Raw genomic sequence first — 15,064 nt, forward strand, 5'->3', positions numbered from 1 at the left:
TGCGCCCCCACCTAAGAAACCTGGGTGTTATTTTTGATCAGCCTATGCATTTGGACAAGCATGTGAAATCTCTGACTCGTACCTGTTTCTTTCACCTCAGAAATATTGCTATGCTCCGGTCCATTGTATCCCATGCTGAATTAGAAATGTCTGTACATGCCTTTGTCTCAACAAATCATCTGTGGCTCAACTTCAGCTGGTCCAGAACGCAGCTTCCAGGCTGCTCACCAGGTCTAAGAAATCATGCCACATCACCCCCATCCTAGCATCCCTCCACTGGCTCCCGGTGCAACTCAGAATTCAGTTCAAAGTGATGGTGTTCGCCTTCAGAGCCCTCCATGGCCAAGACCCCGCCTACATCTCTGATCTCATCCACCCCTACTCATCCAGCCGGTCACTGAGGTCACCCGACCAGGAGCTCCTGGTCGTACCCAGTACCAGACTAAAAACTAAAGGGGACAGAGCGTTTGAGGTGAAGGCCCAAGACTGGAACGCCTTCCCCCCTCACTCACACACACACACACACACACACACACACACACACACACACATCACACACACACACTCAGCTTTCTATTTGTTACCTCATTCTATGACCTCACTTTCTCTTCCGTGCGTTACCTCATTCTCGTACCGTTCGTTCATTTAAATCATTTCTAAATCCACCCTCCCCCTCCTCTCCTGCCTCCTCCCCCTCCTCTGCTGCCTCCTCCCCCTCCTCTCGTGCCTCCACGGCCACTCTGACATGGAGGAGGTGGTGTAACTGGACAGAGACCAGCTGAGGCTTTACACTCTATACTGGGTCAGGGCGGGCTCCTTGTCCAAGTGTTTTTTAGAAAAACAATGAACCTCCAAATTCCTCAGCTTTTTACTTTCAATTTCTACCGGAATGTACAGAACACACCCACACACGTGTTGAATTGTTGCATGTGTACAGTACACCCAGATCAGGTCGTGTTTCACCGTATTGAAAAGCCGTTGAGAACCAAAGCCCTGTTCAACGACTGAAACTGACACTTTTCTGGGATTGAAAACAAATTTGCCCCTGACCTTGGACCTGATGTCCTCCTCCTTCCTTAGGAAGGATGGATGGATGCATAAACAAGGCCTTTTCTATAGTTGTTATTAACACGAGTCCCTCGCTTTCTTTCCTCCGTCCTCCATCCTCCACTGTTCTCTTTCACATGTCAAGACGCCCGTGGATGACCAGACAAACGCTGTCATCTAGCAACTGCAACTGAATGTGATATGAACTCATATCTGTAAAATCACACTCATATCTGTATTGACCGTCATCTACTAAGGTGTCTCTCTTACATTCACATCTGTAATGACCATCATCTACCAACACACATCTGTAATGACCGTCATCTACTAACACACACCTGTAATGACATCATCGTATCACACTCATATCTGTAATGACATCATCATATCACACTCACACCTGTAATGACATCATCATATCACACTCACACCTATAATGACATCATCACATCACACTCACACCTGTAATGACATCATCATATCACACTCACATCTGTAATGACATCATCAGTTCACACTCATATCTGTAATGACATCATCATATCACACTCATATCTGTAATGACATCATCATATCACACTCATATCTGTAATGACATCATCATATCACACTCATATCTGTAATGACATCATCATATCACACTCATATCTGTAATGACATCATCATATCACACTCACATCTGTAATGACATCATCATATCACACTCATATATGTAATGACATCATCATATCACACTCATATCTGTAATGACATCATCATATCACACTCATATCTGTAATGACATCATCATATCACACTCACATCTGTAATGACATCATCATATCACACTCACATCTGTAATTACATCATCATATCACACTCATATCTGTAATTACATCATCTACTACTGTGTCTCCCTTAGGGAATGATTATATGAAAGATTATACAACAAGCCCCACCGCTGATGCTGAAGCCTGATCTGGATCCCACAACCAACGGGATGATTCCATTTAGATATGTTTAGATGGGCATTAAATATGTATTTCCCGTGAGAGGTTGGTCACATCATCAGAAGGGAACAGGAAGACGCGGTCACGTACAACAGCCCACGTCCTCTTCCTGTCGTTTCTCGTCTGCTTGGCGACATCATATAAAACGTCACATTTGTGACAGGGCATGGTTAAAAAGTCCGCAAGTAGGGCAAAATCATTTTTCATTTTTTTTCCAGATTATGAAAGTGTAGATTGTAAGCTTTAAAATGATGTGTCATACATTGAAATCTGACAAGTTTGAGAAGTCATGGATATTTGAATCTTGATACCCTCCAAATGACCGTTTTGAGAAAACCAGGCTCAAAGTCTTCACATAGTTTTTTCACAGAGGTAATGGGTGGGAACAATAGCTGGTTAACTCCACCCTAATCACTCCCTCAAGACAACCACACCCTCAAGACAACCACTCCCCCATTACACTACCTGTCATTATCTACCTGTCATCTGTCAGTGGGGTTGTCAGCTAACTCTCAGGAAACACAATTGCAGGGCTGACATGTTTAAATTGCTAAATAATAATAATAATAATAATAATAATAATAATTCAAGATTCATGATTTTGTATTGCCATGTGTGCCAAAAGTATATTACATCCCTTCACAAGTACAAGAGAGTAACATTCATGGCAATGGAAAAAATTAGGCAAGATACGATTGAGCAATACAATAATAGAATACTATTATTAAGAAAATCCGTGTGTATCATTAATCATCCATAAAGAATCTAGTGGGACTTCGTTGTAGTTCCTTCCCATCCCATCTGGGCATCAAAGCTGTAATAAAAAAAGACAGTACATTTAAAATGATTGCCCACTGTTACCAACACACCGCTTTTATGAAATACTACTATCTTCATAAAATAGAATTGCTTATACAATGACAATGACACATACCTGAAGTGCTGGTGACTCACATCAAGGTGTCATCTCTCAGAACCTCTCACCTCGTCATTCTGTAACACACATTTCAGGTCAGAGGTGTGGACACTTCTCTAGTGTAGGTTTTCCATAGACTCAGTGTACTGTACTTGTACTGTAAGAAGTAGGCTAGTGAAATAATTGTAATCCACAGTATTATTCTACAGCAAATCTACATATCAATGAATTAATCCTTATTTTTGATTCTACACAACATTACCGTTCATTACAAAAGCATTTACTTTTCTATAATCTATTATATCTCTAACAAAGCTAGCTAGCTAGCTAACAAACTAACACTTGTTTGGCTAGCTGGTACACACAAACACACTAAAAGGGTGCATGAAACATATTACTATCTCCTATTAGTTTTGTAGAGGGGTGGCATAATCGTGGTGAGCAGTTTCAGTGGTTTGATAACTGATGCTAACAAAGGCGCTATCTACCTTACTCACAAAACATCAAATAACTGTTTGGCTATCCTAAGTAAAGAACCCAAAATCCTAGTATACAACACATGTAACTCACTAAAACGTACCCAAGAACACAGCAGAAGGTCTGTCTGCAGACGACTGCTCCATGATCTGTGGAGATCAATGTCTGAAAGTCCGTTGTCTCCTTCGTCATCGTCAGATTCGGAGTTCCCGTTCGGAGTTCCCGTTATGTATAGTCCAATATTAAGGAGTTCATTAATTGCCTACTGTCGATATCTGCCTGCTTTTGAAATTCTGTTGATAGCATTAGCGAGAGCTTCAGCATCCATTTTGTAAACTTGTCAACAAACAGGTCCACACGCACATGGCTACTTACATACAGCTGGGTTGGGCGTGGCTCTACACACACTGCCACACTAATACCCCCCACCCGACTTTGCTAACTAAATGTAGGTATTTAGTGAATGTAAAACTATTGGTTATGATATCGAGTGGGTTCTTCATCGCTTCATTTGTCGTTCTATGCCAAAAAACGGAAAACACATTTTTTCACAACAAGACTTGTTTGGCTCAATTGCAAGGTTTCACAATTTCCGACATGAGGACCTTTTAATGAAACCGTGTCACAGATTTCGCCTCACACGCACATGTTTATCACTTGTTATTATGAAAATATTGGGTTTGTACTGTACTTCTCCATGCGACGGGGTGATGTCGAATCCTTCCGTAATTCCTTTTCATCCGATCAAAAGAGACCGCGGATCCACACTTCTACCAAAGCCCTGCAACCTTCGAACTCTTGGTGGTCAAGGGGAGTGCGTGGGTTCGATACGTAAGCCACGTAAGCTTGTGTCCTTCAGCGGGAGGACAGGGAGACAATGCACCTGTTAGACAAGAAATACCTTCTTAAACACTTAATCAGCCATGAGGTAAAAAGGTGTTATATCTTTGCACTCGATCAAATTTCAGGACCCTCCTTTCATGACTTTTCCTAGATATGTGTGTTCTACCACCCAGTATCCTTACATTTTCAAAATCACATCAGGATAAGATAGTATAAAGCTATTTTGCTGTTTTTCTGTGTAGGAAGCAGGCTAATTTACAAGTGGTCGTTGTGTGTAAATAGCAGGTTAGCATTTTAAAGAGGGCCAGGTCAGCTCTTTTAGTAGGTAAAAAAGGCACATCAGTTCTAGTGTTAAATACGGCTCACTGCTCATCCAGTTTCTGGATCACAGAGGAATCGAGGACTAAGGCCGCATTTACACTGCAGGTTGTAATGCCTAGTTCCAATTTTTTGTATCTGCTTACCCATATCCAATACCTGTGCTTATAAGCGCATTGAGTTGCATCTTGTAAGAAATGCGCTATACAAATAAAATTAGATTTGATCTGATTTGATTTACATTTGCTTACATTCATAACACTTGAAACAACCCGCATGCGATGAAAGTAAGCAAGTTGAAACGTTAGCAAATAAAAATGCTGAGTGTTCTGACAGAGAAAGTTGGTTCAAATTGGTCGTTATTATTGTGACTAGAAAGTGTCTGATTATCGTTCCATTATTTTACTTTAAGTAGATATACAATATTTCTTATTCTGCTAGAATTGGGCTTCATGGTAATACCATAATGCTATATTTACAGTACATGGACAGTGGATTGAAGCATTGGAACAAACCCCCATTTTTTAAGATGGACATACAATTGTTTTTCAGGTGAGAGAGTAAGGTCAAAATTACATTATCTGACTGCATTGCCCACAGTAAGCCAATATTCAATTAGAATTATGTTATAAATTGATATGGATCTCTTATTAAATTATAAATACTCTGGTTGTTATGTTTGCCTTTTGGTTGACAGCAAAAGAAGGAGAGAGGAGGATAGGGAGGGAGAGAAGGAGAGAGAGCAGTATGGTGTCGGAGAGCAAGAACCAGGTGAGAAAGTGGACAGGTAGTCAAGATCACATAAGTAGCCTTAGTGAGTGAGGTTGCTTGATGTACCCCCTGGATATGACGCTGGTATGTCGCCGGGTCTTACCACAGTTCACACTTAAACCCCCAAGGCAGCAAACCTAGGGAATACACTGCACACCAATCAGAAGTGCTGTGCTCCACATATACCACCCATTGTTCACCAATCAGAAGTGGCCCAAGGTAACTACACATACGCCCAACGGATGTTTCATGTACGTTTAGTTCCTTCACTCGTAGCTCAGGCTGTGGGGGTGCTAGAGACGGGAGCCAATTTGTGCTCCTATGTCCCCTGAACACATACAAACAAACTGCATTTTGATACGACCTACCTAGCCGGAGATATGGACGCATTTTACAATAACATTTGCAATTAGATATTTTCCCCAAAACGTGCAGCCCTAGTGTGTGTGTGTGTGTGTGTGTGTGTGTGTGTGTGTGTGTGTGTGTGTGTTTAATGGGAGTGGGGACCAGAAGGATGGAGGGAGGAGCTGGTCTGGTGCAGACTGATCTGGGTGCAGATCAACTAGGCTGAGTGAAGCCCTGGCTGCTTCCTACAGTGGGGGAGGTGACGGGGAGAAAATTAATGTTTCCTGTCCAGGTTTGAGAATGTGTGTGTGTATGTGTCCAGTGTGTCTTTTGTGTGTGCGTGCTCGCACGTGTCTATATCCTGTGTGTCGTGTGAGTGTGTGCGCTCGCTAGCACGTGTGTGTGTGTGTGTGTGTGTGTGTGTGTTCCACAGTCCGCTAAACTGGGCTCCTACTCCCTCAGCCAAAACAGCTTTCACCCTCTCTACACAAATTAGCACCAGCCCACGCACACATGGAGGAGGCTGTCAGACCAGGACCGGCTACTGTGGACTACCTCTCCCTTCCACTCTCTCTCTCTCTCTCTCTCTCTCTCTCTCTCTCTCTCTCTCTCTCTCTCTCTCTCTCTCTCTCCTTCCCTCTCACTTACTCTCTTTCTCCAGCTCTATCTATCTGTCTGTCTGTCTATCTATCCCTCTCTCTCTCTTTCTCCCTCCCTCTCTTTCTCTCCCTCGCTCTCTCCCCCCCTCTCGCCCCCTCTCTCTCTCTCTATCCTCAGACTTCGGGTGAGGGTAAGGGTGGGGTTGATGCTGTCAGCCATTCCGGTGTGGAAAGTGAGTGGTGGGCAACGTTAAAGAGGGGGGAGGGGGGAGCGGTGGAGGAAAGAACAACGGGGAGAAGTGAAAAAGATGGGAGAGAGAGAGAGAGAGAGAGAGAGAGAAGAGCTGATTAGGAGTGAGAGGAGAGGAGAGAACAGAGGGGGGGGAGTACTGTAAAAGAGTGAATGAGTGAGACGAAAGGAAATGGGGGGGGGGGATACGGTAAAAGAGGGAAGGAGTGAGGGAGAGGAGAGGAGAGGAGAAGGATGAGGGGGGAGACCGTAAGTGACAGCCTGAGCAGCCTCTTTATTTAGAGCAATGAATTATAGATGAACGCTTAAGTGCTAGGAAGAGAGACAGACACAGACAGAGGGGAGGAGGGAGAGAGAGAGAGAGATAGGGGAGGGAAAGGGGGTACTGGGGTAAAGAGAGGGGCAGGAAGGAATGGTGTAGTTGATGGCAGAGAGAGTAAGGAAGAGAGATGTGGGGATAAGGGGCGAGAGAGAGAGAGGGAGAGGGGGGGGGCTATGCAAATGCGACCAGATTCATTACCGTTTCAAAACTTGAGCATGAAAAATCGGGAGAGGGGCTGTGTGTGAACCAGATCGAATTAATTTTCGTGCGTTGTCTCTCTCTCTCTCTCTCTCTCTCTCTCTCTCTCTCTCTCTCTCTCTCGTGCTCTTGTGCTCTCTATCTCTCTCTCTCTCTCTCTCTTGTGTGCTCTCTATCTCTCTCTCTCTCTCGTGCTCTATCTCTGTCTCTCTCTCTCTCGTGCTCTCTCTCTCTCTCTCTCTCTCTCTCTCTCTCGTGCTCTATCTCTGTCTCTCTCTCTCTCTCTCTCACACTTGTGCTCTCTATCTCTCTCTCTCTCTCTCTCTTGTGTGCTCTCTATCTCTCTCTCTCTCTCTCTCTCTCTTGTGTGCTCTCTATCTCTCTCTCTCTCATGTGCTCTCTATCTCTGTCTCTCTCGCCTTCTCACAATCCCTCTGTGTTCTCCCCCCCCCTCTCTCTCTCCCCTTCTCACAGTCCTTTCACTCTTTTTCAGTTCATCTGTCTTGTCTCTCTCTCTCTATTTCTTTCTTTCTTTCTCTCTCTCTGTTAATGCGTTTGTCCCCTCATGTCGAACGCCACATGTTCAATGTGTGCTACACTGCAAGTTCAACTAGCAGCAATTTCCTTTTTTGGTTACCTAGGAAAGGGTCTTTTTGACCTTATTTCCCAGGGGAAAACCCTTCAGCTTCAGGGGAAGGGTAGCTGATCCTAGGTTTCTCCCATCCAGAATGATTTTGGAACAACAACTATGTGTTCACGCACATAGCCCACAGACTTCCCTAGAGCTCATAAGACTTACGGGGCCCTATTATGCACTTCTTAACTTGCCGTCTTAAGTCTTAATTAAGACGCACCGCCAGGTTAAGACCTACCGCCACCCTTATTATGCGCTTCATACGCGCTACTGCTATTATGCCGGTGTCACACATGAACACGCACGTGGCTCCACGGCAAGACGTCAATTACAGTCACAGTATAAATGCTTTATTTCAGAAGGGAGAGGCAGAGAAGCGCGCTGACCTCCTTCTTAGGACTTCCATAATAGCATAGCGCTAATGACTCAACGCAGCCGGTTCTTAAAGGGAATGGCACCTGGCACGCTGATTGGGTTGATTGAGAAGACGCCCAAAACACACCCATGACTAATTTCTTTGCTTAGCGCCGGGTTTTAGGCGCCCACTACCGCACGCATAATAGCAAAGTGGCCTTGACCACGCCTCCACGTCTTAAGTTTAGATCTACCGCCTCGTCTTATTGCTGAAGTGCATAATAGGGCCCACGGTGTTCCCCTCTGGGTTACAAGTTGATACGTTGTAAGAAGACTTCGTTGTACAGTAGTCAGATGGTCGGATAAACGCCATGTCATGCTGCTCATTACGGCTCCGGAGTATTGGGACATCAGTCCAATCATGTGTTTGCCTCATGCCCACTTCAGCTCAAATGTTACCATTCATGACGTACCAAGTCAACTCTGTTGAGTTCCAGGGAATGTTTTTTTTAAAAGTGATTACAAAAAGAAACACTGTGTGATTTGATTTCTGGATTTCAGGGGAGAACCGGAACTACGTGGCTGATGTGTTTGAATGTAGCCTAGACCGGGTTAGAATGAACATAAAGTCATAATGTATGTAATCGGTATCCACTAGCATTTTAGTCATTTTATTTTATTAATGCATTGATACACTGTATTTGTTGGGATATCTTGACAGTATGAGGTGTTTAATATTTTCTGGCAGACGCTCATTATGAACATTGGGAAATGGCAAACATTTTTTAATATATTATATGAATATAAACTATATTCTCTTTTGTGTACCCATATGGTAGATACACACAGCTTACATTTTACAAATGGGGTGGGATCCGTGTTGTGTGTTCTGCAGGTCTAGCCCAGTGCAGTGTGTGAGGAGCAGACAGACAGTGTGTGAGGAGCAGACAGACAGTGTGTGGAGCGTGGAGGAGAGTGGTCCAGAGGACAGCCACCACCGGTCACCTTGACCCCCCGCTGTGAGTGTCCGTGTGCTAAGACTGCTGACAAACACCCTGTTCACTGGACTTGTGTGTGTGTGTGTGTGTGTGTGTGTGTGTGTGTGTGTGTGTGTGTGTGTGTGTGTGTGTGTGTGCTTGCGTGTGTGTACCAGTACGTGGCTCCGACGTGCGTCGAGACAAATTCAACACTTCGTTTTCGCATTTGACAAATTATGGACTGGCCCAGGGCTGGCCCCCTCAACGTCAAACGTGCATCATTCTACTGAACTGAGATGTTTTTATTTTTTTATTTAACCTTTATTTATGCAGGTAAAAAACACATTGAGCCCCAAGGGCTCATTTTCAAGTGTGAGGCATACAACAGGCATACAACATCCACCACAAACAAATACAATACAAAACCTGGCCTACATAGTCTAAAACTAAACTAAAACTACATAGTCTAAAACTAAAACTAGTCTAAAACAGTCTAAGATAATCTAAAACTAAACTAAAACTACAAAACCTAAAACTAGACAGCTAAAGAGCTAGGGACAGGGAGGGGTCAGCAATGGGCAAAAGGGAGGGTCAACTCAATTGCAAGAACAAATCATGGACTCGCACTGTATGTCTCTCAGCAAGAGCTTGAAACTGGAAAGAGGGATCAGATGAGACAGTTTCAGACTCTGCTGTAAAGAATTCCAAGAGGAATCAAATCAGATCAGTAATCTGGCTGGGAAGGAAAGAGAGAGTGTTCTAGTACCAATGTAGTCCTCTGATGAATCTCTGAGGAGGAGGAGGAGGAGGAGGAGGAGGAGGAGGAGGAGGAGGAGGAGGAGAGAGTGTTCTAGTACCAATGTAGTCCTCTGATGAATCTCTGAGGAGGAGGAGGAGAGTCTCCGTACGGTGATTTTCAGAGTAATTTTTCACAATGAAAGGCCTCCCGCCTGCTGTACATGTGTTTGCGGGGAGAGGGGGGGGGCACTGCCCCCCGAGTCTTGGTGCCAGTCTCCAGATGGCCCTGGCGGCTCCGACTCTGTCCCCCGCGTTGGCATCTGTGCCCCGCACACGCTGCCAGGCCAAGACCAGCTGCCTCGGTTCTGGTGAACCTTAAAGTGGGGGGGGCTGGGGGGCCCAAGGCAGTGTCCGTGCATGACACACACACACACACACACACACACACACACACACACGCACAGGCACACACGCACACACACACACGTCAGACAGACAGACATCAGTCATCGAACAAAGGGCTCATGTTTTCAAATGGATCTCCTTGAACTCTCGATGAACTGGTGTTTTTTTTCCAGAAGGTAAACTCCTCTCCGCTCTCTCTCTCTTTGCCTCTCTCATTCCTCTCTTTCTGAGCTCGTAGTCTAGTATTGATCTATTCAGCCATACCTCATAACGGCCAAACAGAATATACAAGTCAGTACATGATGGAGGAGGGGACTACTTGATGGCTACGGACAGGTCGGCTAGAACACAGTGGTCCGGCGGTTAATGGGTTCACCCCGCCGTTGCAGCGGTGGTCTACCTCAACGCCACTGCTGCAGCAGACACACGGTGTGAAGTGATGCCGAAAGCCACTACTAGGCGGTGACAAGAGGTGGCTGTGGCGCAGGAGGTAAAGCTGCTGTGTGAATGGGTGAATGAGAGGCCGTTGTAAAGCGCTTTGGATAAAGGCATAATAAGCATACCGTATTTTCCGGACTATAAGTCGCTCCGGAGTATAAGTCGCATCAGTCAAAAAATGCATAATGAAGAGGAAAAAAACGTATATAAGTCGCATTTATTTAGAAATATATTTCACAAAATCCAAGACCAAGAACAGACATTTAATCTGGAAAGGCAAGTTTATTCAACTACACAATAGCACACAGAACAACAGGCTGAATAGAAGTCAGGTATGTTAACGTAACACATTAACAGTTATTCAGCAACACAATAGCATAAAGAACATACCTGGCCCGGCTCGCCAGATCCAGATATGGCCGAGACACACGGGAAGCGGCATATTGGCCGGCCGCTTCCGAGGGAGGGTATAGGAGTATTTCTGGACTAGGATCCGTCGCGCAACACCGCCCCCTGGGGTGCCGGAATAACGGTACTGGGCTCGAGGAGCCAGTCAGCCTAGTCTGCCTGGCGCCCTCCTCTGGGACTGCCGGCCACGGGGTCCGCGGCCGCGGCGGATCCAATGCAATAGGCAGGGGATAATTGGATGCTAAGTTGGGTTAAATTGGCTACTAAATTGGGTGAAAAAGGGATAAAATCTGAAAAAACAAATTTAAAAAAAAAAAGAACATACCTGGGAGGCTGAATAGGCTAAATGAACATAACAAGCCAGCGAGTCCAACAAGCAAGTTTACCAGTAAGCAAGTTCACCAAGCTACCGTTTGCTTAGCTTCAACAAGCTAATGTTTTAGATAATTTCTTCAGGGGTTTCGGAGCAGCATATAGTTGTCACAAGCCCAGAGCGGCCCAGAGCGCCCTCTGTCAGCTGTAGACGGTAATGTTTACTCCTTGGTTCATGTCAGTCAGTATGAAATTATATATATATACATTGATATATAAGTCGCACCTGACTATAGGTCGCAGGACCAGCCAAACTATGAAAAAAAGCGCGACTTATAGTCCGGAAAATACGGTATATACCGGTAAGTGCAGTCCATCTACAAGAGCTGTGAAGGATGTTTGAAAAGAGAATGGTTTGCCTTATCAGATCGATTGGCAAAATGAAGTTCATTATTAGCAGCTCATGAATGACAGAGATGAAGAGTGGAAATGGTTTAAATATCAGGTTATCTTAACGAGGATCGTGCAATGATCATCGGCCGAACCCCTAACCAGGGTCCCACTCTCCCGTTGCTTGTTGGTCCACTTGTCCACCCATCTTTCATCTGATAAAATCCAAATGTGACACAGTCTGGTGAGAAGGTCCACATGTCGGCAATTCTCAAGTCGTGCAAATGACCAAAAAGCTTCTTTAAGTATTTTCAGTTTTTTTGCATATTACGAAAGTTTAAGTGTTGAAGAACTCGATATACTCTATACCAAACAACCGTTTTAGGATCACTAAATACTTACAATTTGTGAATTTGATTCACTGTCTCGTCTGACGTAGGCTACTGTGTAAGTGATACATACATGGCTTGTAAATAAACTTTTTAGGACATGTAGTGTGTAGTTATGTTTTTAGCATGTCAATGTTCTATCAGCAAGATGTTCTAAACATGCAGTTAAATAATAATAATAATAATAATAATAATAACTTTATTTGTATATCGCTTTTCCTGCAAACGTTGCAGCTCAAAGTGCTTTAATCATTATATTATCTTAATTTAAGTATTTTGTAATTTAAATGCAATATTAAAAGGATGGGTTTTTATAATCTTAATTTAATTATTTAGTCATTTAAAGGCAATATTAAAAAGATGGGTTTTTAGTCTTGACTTGAACATATTTGCTGAGGTTGCATCCCTAATGTAAACTGGCAATCCGATTTGGGTGCATAAAATGAGAATGCAGCCTCACCAAATCTCTTCTTTTGTACATGTGGTACGCAGAGAAAACCAGCGTGAGAAGACCTGAGAGCTCTATTGGGCTGATAAAAGGTCTTTCAAATATTCTGGTGCTATGCCAGTGAGAGCTTTATAAACAAGCAGAAGGATCTTGAAATCTATTCTGAATAGCCAGTGTAGAGTTTCTAAAATAGGAGTTATATGAGCTCGTCTGCTTGTTTTGGTTAAAACTCTCGCTACTGCATTTTGGACTAATTGAAGCTGGCCAATAGCTTTCTTCGGAAGACCAGAAAGGAAACTGTTACAATGGTCCAAACATGTAATAACAAAAGCATGCATCAACACACCGGAGAAAATGTCTAACTTTTGCAATATTCCGTAGATGATAAAAAGCATTTCTAGTGATAGATTTGGTGTGAGGCTCAAAGCGTAAGTCAGAATCTATAGTCACACATAGATTCTTAGCTTCATGTTTGCAGTTTTAAAGCAAGGTTGTTAGATGTTCATAACGATGTTCCTTGCTAGCTAAGTATTTTCAGATTTCAATATATCACACATCATTTGAAAGTTTACAATCTGCACTTTCATAATCTGGAAAAAAAATAAAAATGACATTGCCCTACTTGAGGACCTTTTCGACATACCCCCACAAATGGACCCCTAGCCTCTTCACATGGTGTGGTAAGGTGTATTCAACATGGCGAAAATTCCTAGTGGCGTAAAAGCGGAAGTTGACCCCTGTAATCCAGTGGATTCATTGTTTTAATGGGGCAGTAGTAGACACAGTTAAGGTATCTCACTTTGGATGCCCTGATCAGTCCTCTTGTTCCAAATCGTCTATTTGAGTTAATTCCTACAACTCCCAAGATGCCCCTCTCGCCCCCACGTGAGGTCCCACTGTTGACCAGAGCTAGAGCTAGCATCTGACGTATTTTAACTTAATATGAGACTTTTGTTAGGAGGACAGTTTGAGACAGTCTGCCTCACGGATGGACCAGAAATACACCTTCAAATTGATTTCAAGGAAATCTCCCCCTTTTAAAGCTTAAAGCCACTTTCAGTTGGTACTTATAACTTACAAACTATGTGGTAACAAGCAGGCCCTGGGCGTCCGGGGCTCCAGCCCCAAATGTTTTCTGAACCGGTCCGGATCTCCGGATCCTGAACAAAAAAACAAAACAAACTGTTTAGCCACAGAGAGAAAGACGGTGGTATAAAGCAAGTGGTAGGACAGAATGATATCACTCTGCAGACATGCCTTAGGTTACGTCCTCCATATCAACCCAGCCTGCCCCCTGTGAACATAGAACACATACACACACAGACTTGTTTTTGTCTTCCGGCAGAGCGGACAATGCCCTAACCTACTTTGTCCGCCTCAGTGGCATTATCCTGAAAGCAATATCAGGTTGGGCTTTTATAGTCTGTGTGTGTGTGTGTGTGTGTGTGTGTGTGTGTGTCTGTCTGTGTGTCTGTCTGTGTCTGTGTCTGTGTCCAGAGATAGAGAGAGAGCAAGATGCCAAGCTTTTGGGATTTATATCCCCCAAAACCCTCTCCCGTAGTGGTTGAAATTATGAATTGTTTCTCTTAATGCTGTAATGTATTTACTGAAGAGATTGCCAGCCGTGCATTACTGTAACTCTCTCTTCTCACATAGGATTTAAATTCCTACCAACTCAACTTATAACAGTATGCTCTACTTATTATTGCAATTATGAAATGCTGAGGTCATTATTGATGGTGGTGGGTGTGTGGCATGTGTTGCCATGCGATTGGTCACGCAACCTCATATTTATTCCCCCCCCCCGTTTCCCACGATAACCTTGTGACTGACGAAGGTCTCTGACCGATACGTAAAAATTATTTAACGTCTTACACTCTTTTTTCTACTTCAAAAGAGAGAGCGAAAGAGCAGCGAATTTATGTCTGGGTTATATACGGTTTCTGATTGACAGGATAGAATCCTCAATATATTATTACCCTGAAAGCAATATCAGGTTATATATAATATAATATTATATGATTTTAAAAATAATTATTATATATTTTTTTCTTTTATTATAACAGTAGTTATTGGCTACCTAGCGCTAGCTAACATTATCTGCCATTAGCACTAACGGAGGCTAACATTAGCAGTCCCTCACTGGCAAAAGTATTCCTTTTTTCCCTCCTTGCCAGGCATGTGTGTCTCCATTTCCTGCCATGTCGTCTGCCATTTTACCACGTTATTAATTTTGTATGGAGGCATCGTCTGATTTTCGGCAGCCGTCTGGCTGTCTGGCAGGGGTTGCCGTAGAGACAGACGTCTGGTGTGTGTGACCTCAGGCGACGCCGTCGTCTGCCTGTACTCTACAGTGGTTTACACTACACACACACACACACACACACACACACACACACACACACACACACACACACACACACACACACACACACACACACACACACAGGATGTGTCCTGTCTGCTCTCTTCATTGTGTGTGGGGAACATATACAT

This window comes from Nansenia antarctica, assembly GCF_963989245.1.
Source record: "Nansenia antarctica genome assembly, chromosome: 7".
NCBI classification, from domain to species: Eukaryota; Metazoa; Chordata; class Actinopteri; order Argentiniformes; family Microstomatidae; genus Nansenia; species Nansenia antarctica.